The following is an 18,626-nucleotide window of genomic DNA, read 5'->3' on the forward strand; positions in this document are numbered from 1 at the left end:
TGTTTCAGAAACAGCTGAGAGAAAAGTTTGAAGTGTCTGCATTGTGTTACACCAGTGTCTTTTCTTTCCAGCCTGTGTCAAGAGAAGGGTAAGCAGGTGTGGAGGGCACAGAGGTAAATCTGGTGCCAGGATCAGAGGGTTGGTGGCTGATGGCAGAGGTGGCACTTGTTTCTTGCTGGGAGGCTTGAGCTGTGCAGCCTCACCTTTAGAAAGGATGGGTGGAAAAAATGCAATATACATGTTTCCTTGCACACATTAAGGGAAACTACTTGGACAAAGTACACTGGAATACAAGTCTGGACCAAATCTACAATTTGCAATTGTAAAGAAAGATTTAAAAAGGAAAAAAAGAAGGAAAAAAAAGGGAAGATGGAAATAACTGTCTTTCTCCCAGTGACCTCACACATACTTTCTGTGTAGGCAGATAGAATTGGAAATCCTATCTTCAACCCTCATTGCCCAGTAAACATCGCAGGTTTTAAAACAACAAATGAAATTTTGGATGAGTGAATGGGAGAGGTACAAAAATACCTTTTCTCTTCAGTCTCCTGTCATCCCTGTCCCTTTCTCCCTCTGTGCTGGCCCCAGTTCAGGAACTTCTTCCTCCCATGGGAGGACACAGCTTATGGTCCCACACAAACACTGCAGATGGGTTTTCAATCCCATTTATCTTGCTTTACTTGTAAATGAGTGTTAAAACAAAGAATTACAGAAGAATGTGGTTGTCCGTGTTACCTCTAAGTCTTTGTGAGAGATTGACCAGTCCACATCGACTTCTCCTGGAAAACAGAGATAAAACATTCCGAGCGTGAGTGTGTGCACTCGTTTGGGCTGTTCTCCTCCATCCATTGTTGTTCCCAGCCAGATCACGGGTAACACCTCTGGCCCTCTCCCTGATGACATGACGTGTATCATGGAAGCACATTTCTGCCAGATACCCTTCTCCTGCAGAGAACAAAAGCGTATCAAAACGTAATTTAAAACAGGATATTTTCATCCTTGAAAATGCCTTTTGTGTCAGCTGTTTCCTAGTCCTGGAAAGCTGGACCCTGATGCCCTGACAGCCACCCTGCTGGAATGTGAATCCTCCTCCCTACTCCATCCCCTCAAGATTTTCCAATCATCATGGCCTTTCCCTGACACTGGGTTTGTGGCTCAGCCCTGGATGCAGTCACTGTGGAGTGGAAAGTGGCAGGTGTGTCCTCAGCTGAACAGATCGGGAAGGAGAGTTCTTGATGTTTCTGAGCCTGAAAGACAAGAAGGTGGAGAGAGGTCCCACTCCCTGGGTTCAGATATCATGGACTGGAGGTATAACTGGGTTTTGTGGTTGGATTTTGTTTTTTTTCCTGTGTCTGTTGATGGTGCTGTGTCATTTTCCCTCCAGCACACTCAGCTCTGCTGGTGCAGTGCTGTGGCCGCTCCACAGAGGACCGAGGGTCTGATCCTGATGCCAGTGCTCAGTTACACAGGGGTCAGTGCTCCTGTCTCTTCCTAAAGTTGCTCATCCTTCTCTGCCTTTGGACCACAAAGCAGTTTAGTATTTAATTACTGAATGAAATACCAAATTTCGTATTTAAATACAGTCTGAGCTTCAGGGAGCTCCCTTCATTTGTAACAATTCCAGTGTTTTCTGTTCCTCCAAGCCCCTGTCGGGGCTCCCCATCAAGCCTTGCCCTCTCTGGTGTGACAGACTGAGCTATCATGGCACAAGAGGCTGCCAGAGGGCTCGGTGGTCCTCCCACGTGCCCTCCTCCTGATCTCCACAGCCAAGGAGGCACTGCCAGAAGTGGCCATGAAGCTGCTGCAGGTCCGGTGAGATCCATTCAGTGCCCTCCCACTAAAGCTGCCCCTTCACCACCTCCCTCTCACCCAGAACTCCCTGAGGAGACCCTGGAAACACCTCAGTGATACTCGTAAAATAGTAATCTAAATGGAGTTTTTTATATCATTTGGGTTTGGATACAAATTACACCCGAAGAGATGGATATATGGGCCTAAGAAAAAATGTCTTGGTGGTGACTTATGTGTATTTGTTGAGTTGAGTATTATTTGTTTCAATATTAGACATGATGGAGCATGTTGGCATGTGTGGGGTTAAGCAGAGTTAGAGTTAAAGCTGCAGCAAAGTCATTCACTGGCAAAATGCAGCACTTCTGAGGGCAGCAGTTCGGATAAGTACTTTTAGCACCTCTGGAGTTCTCACTGCTTTTTTCATAGTTCTGACTATTTAGTGCATGTTCCTTCTGCTTATCTCTTGCAGTGACATCATTGCTCTTTGCCTGTGACTTTCCTCTTGGATTGTCCATCTGCTCTGCAGGCGTTGGTGACCTGTGGCCTGGCAGAAAGAGAGACCTAGGCCATGATCTGGAGATCACTGAGCACAATTAATGTGTGGTACCCAAGTAAAGCAGCAAATACAGAGCAGATTAATTTTGATTCAGATTTAAAACAGTTATTTGCCAAGTTTTTATGAGATCTTGGCAAACCTAGGAGATTTCATGCCTGTAGTTTAAAATTCCACTGTGGGTATTTGTTGCTGTGGATGAATCAGCAGTTCATACAACAGTATTTTCTGTAAATTATTAATCTATTCAAGAATGTGTAATGTGAGCATATTCTTTGTCCTGAAGGAGTTACTGGGTTTGTTCACACAAGGGAGCAGTGGTTCACACACCGAGCTAGTTCCGAATTATTTGGAAGTGAGCTGTGCCCCTGGCAGCATCCCATGTGCTCGATGTGTCTTCCAGAGGCTCAGCAGGTACTTCAGGAATGGTCACCAGAAAAAAACAATTGCTATAAGAAGAGGGGTGTTTTTTTCCAAAAGGTTATGGTCATAATGCAGGCTGAGGTTTCCTCAGTTTTTTAATTTCGTTTTTGAAAACTTCATCTTTCAGAATCAGTTTAACTTTTTACAGTTTAGATTTTCTGAGGCTTGGGATCATGAGGATAGTCTTGAGAAGGAGGCTTTTTTAGGTAGGTTGTAATATAAAAGCTATATGTTTTTTATTGTGTAATTATTTGAATTGCTACATGAAGACAATGCAAATGTTACGTATCACTTTAGGTTCTAGTAACAGTGCAGTGCTTTATGATCAAATTCCTACAGAAAGTTTTTTCTGATTTATTGCAGTAGTGTACAGAGTATCAGAGATGTATATGTAAATATTTTGCCAACATTTCTGGCAGATTCTGACAGCAGAAACTTCAATTTTTATTTTTTAGGTTATGTGGCTCTGGGTTTTCTGTTGGACAGTTGTGGATACGTCTAAGGAAATCTAATTTAAAAAAAAATAAATAAAATTGTTATTTAAATTATGTTATCCATAGACATAAACCTTTAAAATAGCTGCTCCCATGGCTGTGTTGTGGCTCATATCTAGTGTTCATACATAAATTCTTCCAATTGTACTAATGGAATTCCAGTCCCAGGCAGAAGCATTTTACAGAACCATAGCAAAAAGCAATGTCTGAAACTAGGAGTGTCTCTAAGAAGTTCTTTCATGTTGAAGCAAAAATGTGCTCAGCAAAAAGAAATGTAAATTTAAGGAAAATCTCCAATTTCCTATTCTATGCAAAGCTTTGATTTTTTGCTGATTCAGGCAGTAGGGTTGACATTGGAGCTTCTCGTTTCTTCTGAAATAATCAGTTTTTACTTTGGAACAGTCTTTCATTTTTCATAGCACTATCTTCTGAAACAGTCTGCTTTGCATGTATGAATCTGTTTTTCTCCAGATAACTCAGAAAGTAAAACTATTAGAAACAGGTTCCCATCTATTACTTTCCAGAATACATAGAGAAATACTAATTTTCAGTGGCACCCATTCGAGGACTTTACTGATGTCTTTTTCCCCCCTTTCAAAAAAAGACAAGAAGAGGAAGAAGGAAATGCATCTGTCGTCTAAATTGACTGTGCCAAATAAAATGTTAAATTTCAATGGAACATGTAAAAGGTAGATTGTGAATGGTAATAAAGCTGTCAGTAAAAGCCTGATGGCTGAGCAGGATTGCAGAGCTTGTGCTGGAGGACTCTGGAACCATCTCTGGAGCCACACGCCCTGCCCGTGGGCAGGGTCAGCACCACTGGTGGTTCCCTTGGGTCTTGTGGAGCACTTCCCTGACACAAGCACAGCTTTAACCTTTGTTTGAAAGGGGGATCATGTGCTGTGATGGCAGAGTGAGCATATTCTAGGTGAGAAGCCCCCGTTGACAGGAGCCCTGTAATTCTATGGCCTGGACCAGCTCCAGTGGCATTTTTCCTCTCATAATTTTAAGAACTCCCCATTTTGCATCTCCTTCTGTCGCTGTGCAGTTGCTGGAGAGTTTTGCTCATTTCACTTCGTTCCATACCATTTCTGCCTGCTGTAGTGTGGAAGCAGTTCCAGGATTCCCCCAAAGGCACCGGTGCACTGCCAGGTGCAGCCACCTGACTGGGACTGGCAGGAGCTGGGAGAGAAGGGTGGTCAGGCAGGGGCAGCAGTGCTGGTGCCTCTGTGGGTCTGGCCTTTGTAAGCACATCCAGAGCACTTACACAGAGAATAACTTTGCCAGTAGTTGACGTTTGTCCAAATAGCAAAATCAGACTTTCCTGATGGCTGGGAAGTGAGGGCTGCTTTGATGATGTGCCCAGTTTGCTCTTGATCCCTACAAAGATTTGCTCCCTGGAGTGATCTGCCTCACCAAGGGGTTTGAGGAGAAGAGGCAATGCTCTGTACAAATACAAGCAAGGAAAGATTTACAATATTTGACATTTTCCTGGACACAATCTGACCTGCTTGCCTCCCTGGTTTAATTACTGGTGATTATGGTGTTAGAAACCACCAGGACGCATTGAGATTCTATTAATGTTGGTTTGTGTATGTATGGATTCCATCTATTGCTTCTCTTTCCAGGTCACTTCTACTGTATCAGTATCTCTTTTTCCTGGAAATAAAACCCCAAATCATCCCTTCTGCTGTTTCATTCTACAGAATTACCTTCTGTTTGGCTCAGATTTTTCAGTGGAAACATCTTGTGCACCCAGGTGCATGGCAAAGTTTTGTTTATTCTTTTTGACAAAGAACCTTTACAGATTCCAAAAAGCAGCTAATTTTTAGTTATGTGCCTTTGCAAACAATCTGTTCAGATGTGCAAGTATTTAGGTCTTCTTCAGCCAATGTTGTTCTTATTGTTTGTATTTTTGTCACCTATTCCCTTTATAGTTACTTTGAATGACCCAAGTTAAGATATTTTACAAGACCTTTTGTGTAGGAAGGGGTCAGTTCTTAAAGTAACTTCTCGAGTGTTCTTGGCACCTCTATCCACCACAAAATTCAGTTTAAAAACCCATAGGTAGCAAATGACACATCCACTGCTCCTGTCAATGTCACGGCCTCGCGTCGCCATGCTGAAAGGTATCTCCTCAATTTATTGTTCTCCAGTAGTTGTTTCTTTGGGAGCAGGCCTCTTGTATAGCTATTTGTTGAACTGTGTACCTACTGAATTAGTCAAAGACCTGTCTAAAACCATTTTTTTCTTTTCCTCTTTACCCCTCCCCCAAACTTGCTTTTGTTATGTATTGGCTTGCTAATCCTTGTGTTGAGCAGTATCAGACATCACCTTTCTTGGGGGCACTTAGTCCACTCTTCCGCTTTCTTTGTCAAAGGGCTCCCTTAATAGGAGAAGTCAACAGGGAGGACAAAAGGGATTGAAAGTTGTATTTAATCGGGGTCAGAGAGGTGGTGTTCAGAGTGACGGGCCCACAGGCAGGCTGGCCTTTTATGCTTTCCGACACAGATGGTCCCAGAGCATTCAGCTAAGTGAAGAGAAAGCTGCCCAGTGAAAGCTATTGTGGGGCAGCATCGTTACAGTTGAGAAGGGTTGCCAGGGGTAACTGGAGAGTATCACCAGCATCCTGTGATCACTAGTCTGTGCCATTGAAAACCCCAGACCCGAGATCACTCTGGGTCCCTTGGCATCCTCCTGATGCTTCCGCGGAAGCGGCAATATCTCATGCTACCTTTTTAAAATTTAATATCATTATTTTTACTTTGAGGCACATAAACTGTAGAATCATTTGCATTTCTTAATTTCAGAGTAGCCACCTTCTGCAAAACATACAGCCACTTGCTTTAGAACATATTGCTTTTCGTTCCCTGCGGAACAGTCAAATAATATTTGAACTTATTAAGATAAGAGTGTGTTTACAGAAACTTAATTTTTTAACATTTATCTGAGTGCATGAATAGCTGAATTTAAAAAAAAGTAAGGGAAAAAAGGGAACTTATGTAATTCAACACAAATAAAGCCTGCAGGTACGTGCAAAAGCTTTGGAAACTGTGCCCAGGAGAACTCCAGGGGTTTGCAACAGTACCTTGCTTGGTCTAAACAAGTGGCATATCACAGCAGGTAAAATATGTTCCTGACAAAATAGTTGAGTGCTGCTTTTCTTTATAAACAGGAACCCTATGGATGTTTTTGTTCAAGCCATAGGTGCTGGAGATTGTGACTTTACCTTGCGTCTCAGGTGAAGTGCTGTTTGAAAGAGCAAATACAAGCACAAGCCTTGAGCAAAAGCACGAGCAGATCAGCAGTGAAAATACACTGCTGCCCAGTAGCCATCCCTTGGTGTGTGCCCAGCAGCAGTCACAGCCACACAGACCACTCCTGGGTGCACATGCCAAGGGACTCTGCTGGCACAGCTGGAAGGTGCAGTCTGGGGCAAATGATGCCCTCAGACAGTTCTGGAGCGGGCAGGCACAGAGTCAGCTGTGCCACCCAGAGTCCATCCCAGGGCCATCTGTGCCAGCAGAGTCCAGCACAGAGCCAGCTGTGCCACCCAGAGTCCAGCACAGAGCCAGCTGTGCCACCAGAGTCCAGCACAGAGCCAGCTGTGCCATTCAGTGTCCAGCACAGAGCCAGCTGTGCCACCAGAGTCCAGCACAGAGTCAGCTGTGCCACCCAGAGTCCATCCCAGGGCCATCTGTGCCAGCAGAGTCCAGCACAGAGCCAGCTGTGCCATTCAGTGTCCAGCACAGAGCCAGCTGTGCCACCCAGAGTCCAGCACAGAGCCAGCTGTGCCACCAGAGTCCAGCACAGAGCCAGCTGTGCCATTCAGTGTCCAGCACAGAGCCAACTGTGCCACCCAGAGTCCAGCACAGAGCCAGCTGTGCCACCAGAGTCCAGCACAGAGCCAGCTGTGCCATTCAGTGTCCAGCACAGAGCCAACTGTGCCACCCAGAGTCCAGCACAGAGCCAGCTGTGCCACCCAGAGTCCAGCACAGGGCCAGCTGTGCCACCAGAGTCCAGCACAGAGCCAGGTGTGCCATTCAGTGTCCAGCACACTGCCAGATGTGCCATTCAGTGTCCATCCCAGGGCCATCTGTGCCACCAGAGTCCAGTGCAAAGCCAGAGGAGCTGCCTGGCAGAAGGGCACTTCTGCTGTGAGCTGGCTCTGGCCAGGGCTTGCTGCTCTGCCAGAGGGTGACAGGGAGACACAGGAGGTCATGGTCCCATCTTTGCCTGATTTTTGGCATTTTGTCCCCATGAGTCACCAGGGGAGTTCTGTCCTGTGCAGGGCCATGTGGAAGTGTAGCAGTGCTGGGAGTCTCCATGCAGGTCAATGTACAACTCAAAGCAAGGGAGAATTAGATGAGAGTTTCATATGGACTTCATTAAGTAATTGGAGATTTGACTAAAAAAGTGGTTGTTTTGGACATTTCAGCACTGCTGGACATTTTAACCAGTGCAAATAATGTCTATGATTCAGGAGCTCATATTCTCTCCATGTTTGTTTGTTCCCTCCTGCAGGCCACTGAGATGTCCAGTCTGAGTGTTCCTGCTGATATCAGTGACAGTGGTGGCACCTGCAGTGGTGGCACCTGAGTTTTCCACACTGCTCCTTTTGTGTGTGGTGGTGGCAGGGTGGGGTGTTATGGGCAAAAACTCATATTTGTGGAAGAATTGTGTGTGGGTTTTATTGTGGCACTGTCAGTTTGCAAGGGGAAGGAAGGTTTTGCTGGGCTTTGCCAAAGCAAGCAGCCTTCGAAGTCAAAAGTATAATCTTCATTATAATGAAACTTAGAAATAGTGAAGGCTGGAGGCAAGTGTGTAATTCAAAGAGCATGTCATCAGAGACAATGGCAAAAAAGGAAATGAGTGTTTCTACAATTCCCGATACATGTTCTTTTCAAGCAACCAGTGAATTTATCGTGCTCTGTATTTCCAAAAGAGGGAGGCAAGCTCTACATGCTGTTCTCAAACTAAGTAGTTGGCCCACTTGTTTTCCAGATTTTGAATGTTTCATTTAAATAGTGTGTTTACTTGGGTGCAGTTATGTTGAGTAGATGTCTTTTCACTGTCATACTTTATTTTCATTTTTTAAAACTCTTTGAAGAGTCTTGCTGGGTAGCAAATTGCTGATTATCTTTCCCTTATACTTCCCTCTGGACCTCTGTTAAATAATGATGTGATCACATTTCTCCTACTCTGTCATTGAGCTGTTGATATTATATATGAGCACAAGAGTAAATGAAAGCAAATAGAGAAATAATGCATCTCAAATGTGCCGTCTTCACATTTTTGTGTAAAAGAATATGTGATTTTCAGACTTGTGTAGTACATACAAAGTACATGTCTGAATTCAGTCATACTGGATCATCTGAATCACTGACTTACAGCAAAGGGAGGGACAGACTTGAGCATCACAGCAGCTTCATTGCTAATACATCAAGGACTTGAAGTAGAATTCTTTGAGGTTGTTCTTAGCAGAGGTCCTGACTGCCACTGAGAGGTGGTAACATTTTGGGAGTTTACTGCCTCTGGTCTTACTTTGACTTTAGGAGGTGAGTGTGTACAGGAAGAAAACTGTGACTCTGGTTTTTAATTGGTGATAAAGATTCAGATTCTTTTTCCTAAACCGCATCCACTTGCCATCAAGGCCAGGCCTTGAGACTGCTCCTGGCCACCAGAACTGGTGCCTGTGTGTGGTGGCTTTACCATGTAGTGGCTGCATGTTGGGCTGTGTTTCACGTGTGCCAGTGCTGGAATTCAAATCCTGGCTGACAAAGCTCTGCTATCCCCAGAGTGGGCAGTGCTCCCAGCGGGTGTACAGGGTATCCCCACTGTGGGGAGCACTCCCAGCACACACACAGGGTGTCCCCACTGTGGACAGCACTCCCATCAGGTGTCACAGGGTGTCCCCACTATGGGCAGCACTCCCAGCACACACCCAGGGTGTCCCCACTGTGGGCAGCACTCCCAGCACACACACAGGGTGTCCCCACTATGGGCAGCACTCCCAGCACACACCCAGGGTGTCCCCACTGTGGGCAGCACTCCCAGCACACACCCAGGGTGTCCCCACTGGGGGCAGCACTCCCAGCACACACCCAGGGTGTCTCCACTGGGCAGCACTCCCAGCACACACACAGGGTGTCCCCACTATGGGCAGCACTCCCAGCAGGTGTCACGGGGTGTCCCCACTGTGGGCAGCACTCCCAGCACACACCCAGGGTGTCCCCACTGTGGGCAGCACTCCCAGCACACACACAGGGTGTCCCCACTATGGGCAGCACTCCTAGCAGGTGTCACAGGGTGTCCCCACTGGGGGCAGCACTCCCAGCACACACCCAGGGTGTCCCCACAGTGGGCAGCACTCCCAGCAGGTGTCACAGGGTGTCCCCAGAGTGAGCAGCCCTCCCAGGACACACACAGGGTGTCCCCACTATGGGCAGTGCTCCCAGCAGGTGTCACATTGTGTTTGTCCCCACTGTGGGCAGCACTCCCAGCACAGAGGGTGTCCTTCAGGCTCAGAGGAAGATCAGGCTGGATCTGGCACCCAACCACCATCACTGAGGTGGTCTGTCATAGCACAGTGTTTGGTGAACCCAAACCGGTGGCACCAGCCCAGTGTAGACATCATCCCACTGCAAAAGGACAAGCAGGATAGGACTTACCTTCTGAGAAGCTCTGGAAACACCAGCAGGGCCCCTGCAGCAGTGCCCCTCGTGTGCTGGTCCTGCTCTGTCCATGCACAAGGACCTGCTGTCAGTGGGAGGGTGGGCACAGGGTGACATCCACCTCCTCCTCCTCCACAGCCTTGTCAGTGTTTCTGAAGTTCAGTGTAAAATGCTGCCAGCTCGCTTTAGGAGTGTTGTTCATAACATCAGCCATGTGTTCCCCCTTCCCAGCTACTCAAGACTGTAGGCACAGGACCAACCCTCATGAATTCTGGGGGGGCTTCTGTGCCCTGGGCTCCAAGAACCAGCCTGATGTTCCACTGCTTGTCTTGTCTCCTTCCTGCCCACAGACCAGTGGAGGATGGATGGGAGCTAGAGTGTATGCATTGTTTGTTTTTAAAGGAGTGACACCCTGCTCAGGAAGTTTGATTGATTGTACATTTCAAATGAGACCTGAGTGATTTTTTTTCCAATGCTAGGACTGGTTGGGTTTTTAACCAGTGCTGCTTAGTAGAAGCAGAATCCACTTTGCAACCAGCCCTTAAGTCATGGAGTCAGGTATCCATTGCTCGTCCAGACAAAGGAGGAAAACCTCAGTCAAAGATTTCAGAAGTTATTGCGCAGATTTGTAGTAATGAAGAGTGTATTCAGTCAGTTTGTGCAGTAGAGCCATAACTGGTGCAGCGTAGGGAGCTCTCACCTGAGGTATGAAGGCTAAACTGTTCAGGTTATTGAATCTTTATAAGAAAGGAGTGACTGAAATCACAACTTTAGATGTGCATCAGCTTTCTTGGATTAATATAAACATTTCAGATTCACTTCAGCTCATTCACTTGAAGTAGCTAAGCTGAATTAAATAAATGTATATTTTAAAGAATATTTCAGTTTAAAAGTCAACATTGAACCAAAAAATGCTTTAATCAAGAAAAACATTATAAATTAAAATAAAAAACACAAATGTGAAGGGCATAACCATGCTAGAACAGCAAAAGGTTGAGGGTTGCAATATTTAAATGCAGGTAGGAAGAGCTGGTGTATGGTACACCTTCCAGTTATATTGAATGTCAGGAAAAAGGGATATTAAATGTCTTGAGTGCTATTTTACAACCAATTATATGAACCTTAACTATTCAGTACTCCTGTTGTCTGATTTATTTTCAGTAAAATCTTCTCTAACTCTCAGAATTCAAATGCTTAAAATCAGGTATAGACTTGTGAGTTCTCCTGGTCCCTGTGTTCTCTCCTGTATCTCAGGCATATCAGCGCCCACTGGGGTTGATGTGGTGCCACTCACACCCCTCCTGGCCTGCTGCCCTGGCACAGCTGAGCAAGGGATGCAGCCACCAAGCCCTCGGGTATGTCATTGTGTTAGGGAACCTAAATTTGGTAGATCTAGAAGAAGATTGTTGTTCATTATAGCAATGTAATTAAGATAGGAGTTGTTTTTTGGTAGAAGTGAGAAGTATTTTCCATTTGCTGTGATATCTGCTTAATGAGGAAAAGAACTGTAAAAAAAGAAGGAAAAAAGCCCAAACAAACAAGAAACCAAAACCACAGAGAGAAGTGTTCAAAATGTAAATAAATACATCTTTAGCATTGTACAAGTTGCTTTTGACCCTGCTGTTGAAGTGTCAGTTGTGGTTACACTACTTGCACAAAATAGAAAGCAAGAAAGGATGAGAAAAAGATCGAGTATCTTTTTAAAATTTGTTTTATTTTATTTATTAACAGTAAAAAGACTATTTTCTTCCCATGCTGCAGTGGAGTGACTTACCCACGCCTGGGGTGTCTGCACTCTGCTGTACCAGTGTGTATAGGAAACAGAGCTGAAATTGAGGGCTTAGATCCCTTTTTTCTCTTTGCAGCACTGAAAAATTTTTAAACAAGCAAAAAAATTAATTGTCTCACTAAGAATTGTTATTTGCTGATTATGAATAGAGAGTACATTACCTTTTCCACACTTCGGAAAGAGGAGGAAAGAGAGTGACATCTATTTCGCTGTTGTTCCTGTTGCAAGGACAAAACCATTTTAGCCAGTGACCTTTAGCAATTCTTTGGCAAGGCCATTTCATTTTTCATCACCTCAAAACTGTGCTCCTGAGTATGGAATGACATGTTTCTGGAAAAGAAGATTCACACTGAGATTTCCATCACAGTTGTTTTCTGTTTCCAAGAAAAAGATGTCTTTGTGGAACAAATTCCACCAAAAAATGAGGACTGAAATGGCAAAGGACACTGTTCTTTTCCTCATTTTTTGCTGTGTTGCTGTCTCCTCCCGTCAGAGCCCAACATACGACCATTCTGCAGATGTGTGACCCTCAGGCACCAGATGTTAGTGCTGTTTGTTGCCTTCATGTTCCAAGGGTCTGCAGACTGTCATGGTGGTTGAGAGCAGTGTCGGCTGTGCCGGAACCCACCGCGGTGGCCACGGCAGGGACTCTCAGAGCGCTCTTAGAGGCATGAACAAGGTGTTGGGAAGATCCTTCCACCTCCTTCTGCTATAGCGCTGTTTCAGGGGTGGACTAAGGGATCTGCTTGTGTGGTGATAAAGTCATAAAAGCCCAGGAAGACCAAAATTGGAATAGAGCACTAACTCTGGAGCTTTCTTCTCATGGAGTAACTACATAGTGCACATCCTCAGATGGATCAGTGCCTTGTTTCCACACACTGTCAGAAGTGCCATGTAACCACATCACTCCTTGTGTCTTCCCTTTCCTAGAAAGCTCAGGTTTGAAGATTTAATGTGGAGGGGCACCCAGAGAGTGGTTTGTATTCCTCTCATGAGGCAGATGGGGAAGGTTTCCTTAAGAAGACTTTCTGACTGATGGCAAATCTGTGAGATGATGTTAATTTCAGTTACTGGAACTGTAGAAATATCCCATTCAATATGAATACTTTTGAGGAACCTCCTGCTTATGTTTCCTATTCCATCTTTGATATAATCCTCAGGAGGATCAAAATGGACAACTGGGGATGTATCCAACAGGATTTCACCCACTCCATGTCTCATCATGCGTCATCTCCAACTGCAATTCTGCTCTCATAGTAATACAGTCTCACACATCCCAGTTTTGACCAGGCTCTTTGAAAGTCCTTTTGTCTGGAGCTTGTTTGGGTCCTCTGAGGAAAAGATGAAGTGATGAGAACTGCCACCTTCAGAGCTGTTCTGGGTCTGTCTCCTCTCAGGCACCCTGTGCAGGTCCTCCTGTTCCAAGAACTGTTTGTGGGAGCCTGGTCTACCGGGAGGGAGTTGCCAGAGCTGTGAGGATTTAGTTTGCCTTTGTCCAGTAGGCTGGTTATCAACACGAAAGAAAGCTGAACCAAAAATCTGGCCCATACCCAAAGACTGGCACTTAGCCTGCATTGAAATGCATTAAAGATTTTGAGAATTTCAGGGGAAAAGTTAAGAGTTAAGAGCCCCAATGAAGCTTGACAAGTTTCAGATATTCATCTACATCAGTATTATTCCAACTCAGGGATTATTTCCCTACTTCATTGTTATGGCAGCATCAAGAGAGCTGCACTGTTTTTCCAGAATGCAACTGATGGTGAATGGTTTTAGGTTTGTGATTCAAGTGAAGCATTGAATTTCCAAGAAGCAATTAATTTCCAAGAAGCTTTAAGTCTGGATTCCATTGTGGGGAGACACATCATGTTGCTGGCACATCCTTTACACATCTTCTTTTAGGCACAGGGACTGTGTTGGATCAGATACCACAAGCCTTAGTAGAACAAGACTTTTTTCTCTCTTTTATGTTTTTATTTACATTTCATTCATTTTGTATTGGTAGAAGAAGATGCGATATGTTGCCAAAACAGTCTCCCAAGACACAACTGTAGATTTCCTATAAATGGTAAATGAGAATAGAGCAAGGGTGCCTCTCAGGCTCAGGTCTGGGCCATTAACCAAGTTCGACTTTGCCCAGCTGTACAAAGGGGTCTGTGCCCAGGTCAGGTGCCAGACTCCAACAGTTGCCACCAATAACACCCCTCTGCAATGACTGATTAAGAGGTGAAGGTTCTCCGTGGCTGTGCAGCTGCCACAGCCCCAGCTCTCCCTGTGACCTGCCTCGGGGAAGGGTGTGCAGCTGCTGACAGAACCACCATCCCTTAAATACAGAAATAGTCTCGGTGATGCTGGATCAATTTCTGGCAACATATGGATCCCATAAGGCATTTCAGAATATCACTTCCACTGGAACTCAACCTGTGCAGACTTCCTGGTGCTACACACCCAGACCCCAGCCGTGCTCCCACATCCCATGTCCATCCATCCCTCCCTCCCTTCGGCAGGGGCTGGACAGGGGCAGGTCTGCAGCAACACTCGGTGTGTTGCCACTGTAAAGGCTGCGCAAGTGCTGCCAGATGAGTGACACTGGAAAATGAAAATTATTGTTCCTGTTTTTAAATTATAATTGTATCTCAAAACAGGGTTTTTTTATTAATAGCTTTTTTAATTAATAATCCAAGTTTAAGGCTTTTTTGGCAGTAACCTATCCTGAAACTTCCCTTTATTTCATTACTGTACTTTGGATTTTATCCATGTTTCCATTTTTTCACTTTAATTCTGAGTTAGTGTTTACTATTTTTCTCTTCACCAAGGATTTCTGGAATCTAAAAGCTATTTTGGACAACTCAATCAAATAACTAAAAGGGTCTCTGTTCAAAGTAACCTATTATTCCTATTTCAGTCATATAGGAAACAGTCAAAAAGTGAATTCTTGATGCACCCAATGAGAACAATGGATTTGTGTTCAGCCTTTCCATCGCTAAATTAGAAATCAAGTATAGACAATGGAATTTCTAAATCATATATTATACCTTATTCTCTGGTGGGAATAAAATGTTCATGTTTGCTCCTTTTCTCTGTTTAACTTTGACTGCTGTGAACACTAAGAAGAATAACCCTGCAGCTTTTCTTTCTTTTTTTCTTTCTTTTTTTTTTCAATCTATTCATTTTATACTTTTCAGACAGATTTTTCCCCGGGGTGAAACAAAGGTTAACTGAAATTTCCTCTGTTGTGTACCTGAACGAATCAGCAGTTTGAGAAGGAAATCCCATTGATGGGCAAAGAGAGTGACAGGCTCTATTTAAAGAATTCCCCCGACTGTGTGGTAGACCAACCATGCCATGAATTTAACTGTTCCTGTGGTCCCCATACTTGTACCCACCAAAAAGAGAGAAAAACCTACTTTGTTCTGCAAATGTTGCGCTAAGCTTTGAAAATCATGAGCCGCTGAGTCTTGTGAATTAACATGGCCAGCAGTGGCCAGGGCTGAAGGAAGCAGTGTTACAGCACAGACAGAAAACAGACAGGATATTATGCCTCCTGACATAATGGAAAGGGCACACTACGTGTCCATGCTTAGTATGTGTTTGTGCATTTCAGCAGCTCACTGGCACAGACATTCCTCAAAACCATCATTTACAGAATTGTCTTTTGCTTTTTTGCGCTGCACATTTTTATTCCCACTCGGCGCATGAGGCACTTTACCCGCACGGAGCTGCCAGAGTAAATGGAGCTGAGGGAGATGCAGAAGGGCACACTCTTGGAGGAAGGTGCAGGATGTGTCTCTGGGGAGGTTGTCTGACACAGGAAAGGTGTGCAGGGCCAAACAAGGGACCTGACACCCAGCAGAGAGCAACAGAGTGTGCCACCACTGGGAGGATTTCTGTATTTGTTCATGTCTGCTCTAATACCAAACCCCTCATCCCTGCCTGGTCAGATGCTTCTAATTAAGTGTGTTAAGCTCCATGAGAGTGGCCACCCCAGCCCTGCCATGGGCCCCCCACCAGACACACTACTGAAGGATTAGAGCCCCATCCTGCCCCAGCTTTTCCTCTCTGGTGGCGATGGTTAACTCTTCTCCCATGTGTCATGGCTGCTGAACTTCACTTTAAGTTACTTTAATGGCTCTTAGGCATTTTTTCCCACTTACCAGGACTGCTCAGAAGTGCATGGGTTTCTTTTTCTTTTGAACTCCAGTTTGCATTTGGCCAATTCTGCCTTTGCTTCAGTCAACTGCTTACATTTTAATTAATTTCAAATTGGTTGAATTTTGTTGTTGTGATGCTTTTCCAAAACATTAGATAAAGATTGCTAAAAATAAAGTGCTATGGGGATTTCGCTACCGACAAAAAATGGCATATTACTGGCACATATATGCATTTTAGGTACCAAGGGGAGAGGCAAAAGAACCTTTTCTTGCCATGAGAAGATTTCTCAAATTGAACTTCTGTCAATGATTCCATTGACTGATTTCCCTGCAGGAGTTATGGATCTCCTTTAAAGCTGTGATAAAGCGGTATTGACAAGTATTCCATTAAACAGCAGGTGTCTTGTTTTTAAGTAAATCACCTTTTCTTCATCAAAGTAAAGTTGAGAAATCCCTGGAAGTGTCTAAGAAAAACACCCCAGGGTTGAAGCCGTTCCCCTGTGAGGGATTGGTGTGAACAGAGGGGCTTGATCCGTGGCCACTGATGACATCCCAGATGGGTCCTGGGGGAAGGTCCCTGCTGGGATGTACCTGGAGCTGCTGGAGTGGGCATGTCATGCAGCACAAGGAGGAGCAGCCCCTGCTCCGTCACGGCTGTTCTGCTGAGGCTGTGGGACATGTCACAGGGATGTGCTTGCACACACACACACGTAAGGACACATGCACACACAAACATACACAGACCCATGTGCACATAAACACACATACACACATCTGTCAGGGGGTTCTTGGAATATCTGCTCCCAGGAGGGCAAGACTACAGTGCATCCCAGTCCATAAAAACCCAAATTCCTGTGCTTACGAAACCTGATGCAGGAAGGCCACCTCAATTCCTCTTTGGGGACAATGTGTGGCTGTTGCCAAAGCACCACCATTCCTTGGGTTTTTTTGAAGAAGGGCTGCTTGGGCATAGAAAATGTGGAACTCGTTATAGGAAGAAGCTACCTTACAATAAGACTTGAATCACTTTGGTTCACACATAAGCAGGAATTTTCATATGTATATGTATCTATATATAGATATATCTATATATAGATATATAATATGTCAATATGTGAAATTCTTGCAGCTCTAGACCATTTCTAGGGGGTTTAAGGCTTATAATTTTAACTTGCTATTCCCGTCGCAGAAGAAGCTGTACCCTGATATGTTCAGAGATGTGTCTGAAACAGTCATTGCCACGGAGGTCTTGCACTAGAATGTAATTAGGGTTCTCTATTCTGTAATGTGCTATATCAATTAGCAGTGAAAATCCAATTTTTAAAGCCCAGCTTTGAAATGTATTTGCCCTTCAGGCCACATATCATGCTGCCACAGCTCGAAGTGTCCTGTTTCACAGGGCTGATCATAAAGTAAAATACATAAAATACATGTTTGCATATATTGTCCAATTAGAAGGAAGGGGGGACACGACCACTTGCCTTCTCCTTCTAAGAAATTTGGTGTTTTATTTTCAGAGTTGGGTGACCAGGCTCTGCAGTTTCTCTCTGCTTTGAAAAGGATGATGACACAAACCCTTGCAGGGCAGGCAGAGTTTGCACAGGGATGTGTTTTCTCCCGGCCTCGATGAGCGAAACACAAGGGTGCTTTTGGGGGTTCACAGCCATGCCCAGTGATGCTGTGCCCTGGCCAGGGCAGCCTGCTCGGCCACCAGGTCCCTGGTGAAGCTGCACAACAGATAAGGAGATCTTGCGAACAGTTTATTGTTTATTCTGAGTCAGTGTTTTGTTCTGTGGAAGCAGATTGTTCCTCCAGGCAATTTCAGGTTTTGACTGCTGGTCCTCCTTCTCCCTCCTCCCCTCCTCTCCTTGTCTGGGATGAAAGAGGAGAGGTTTGAATGCACATTGAACAGTGGTCCTAAATCTGGCTTCACCCTGTGTGTTGTTCAGAAATTTACATTTTCATGCTAGTGGAGGAATACATGTGAATCTCAATGATCTTTCAAAATTTTTCTTTAAATAAAAGCAAAGCTGTTGCTCACCATTCATCCCATTGTACAGGGGCACAGGACAGCCAAAGTGTGATACTTGATAAAGGGAAAACCTTGTGCAGGGCTTCTATTTTCATATAAATGGTGTATATTTTGAATCCTTTTCTCTTCTTCCCTGATCTGCAATTTGGTAAAACCATTTCTTTAAAGTATAAATACAAGAAGTTTATATGTTGTACTTTTTTAGTGTAGAAATTAATAAAATCTTAGTATAGAAATTAATCAAATCTTAGTCTAGAAATTAATCTGTTTTAAACTTAGTATAGAAATTAAGATAATCTTTAAAGAAGTTAGTTTTTGAAAAAGGAAGACAGGGAATATTAAATCTGTCAAATATGTTCTGGGGTTTATTTAATTCTTAGTACTCTTCTAGTAGTTTTTTTATGTGCTATTTTTCCACAGAAAAAGAGGAAATTCTTGACAGAGATTGTCTAAATAGTTTTTTAGTTGCTTCTTTCTGAAGAATAAAAATAAAAGTAAAGTAAAAGTAAAAATAAAGCACTCGTAGCCATTCCTTCTAGCAGATACCCACTCTGTGTGCTCATGTCCACCAGAAAAAAAGGGTGCATGCTTTAACATGGTACTGGTGTGGCCTTGGAGGACACCAAGTGACAGGAGTCACCAGAGGACAGAGCTCTCAGCAGTTGGTGCCATGGTTTGGTGCCTGTGCTCTGGCCAAAACTACCCTCTCTGCCCTGGATCAG

The 18,626-nt window shown here is 44.4% G+C and overlaps 1 protein-coding gene across 3 annotated transcripts in view; it reads left to right on the forward strand.

Moving 5' to 3' along the window:
* The window catches only part of ZCCHC7 (zinc finger CCHC-type containing 7), a 91,784-nt gene that overhangs the window by 38,712 nt on the left and 34,446 nt on the right, over positions 1-18,626 (forward strand). The gene's annotated exons all lie outside the window — the stretch shown is intronic.

The sequence above is a fragment of the Pithys albifrons genome, chromosome Z (genome assembly GCF_047495875.1).
Source record: "Pithys albifrons albifrons isolate INPA30051 chromosome Z, PitAlb_v1, whole genome shotgun sequence".
Classification (NCBI taxonomy): Eukaryota; Metazoa; Chordata; class Aves; order Passeriformes; family Thamnophilidae; genus Pithys; species Pithys albifrons.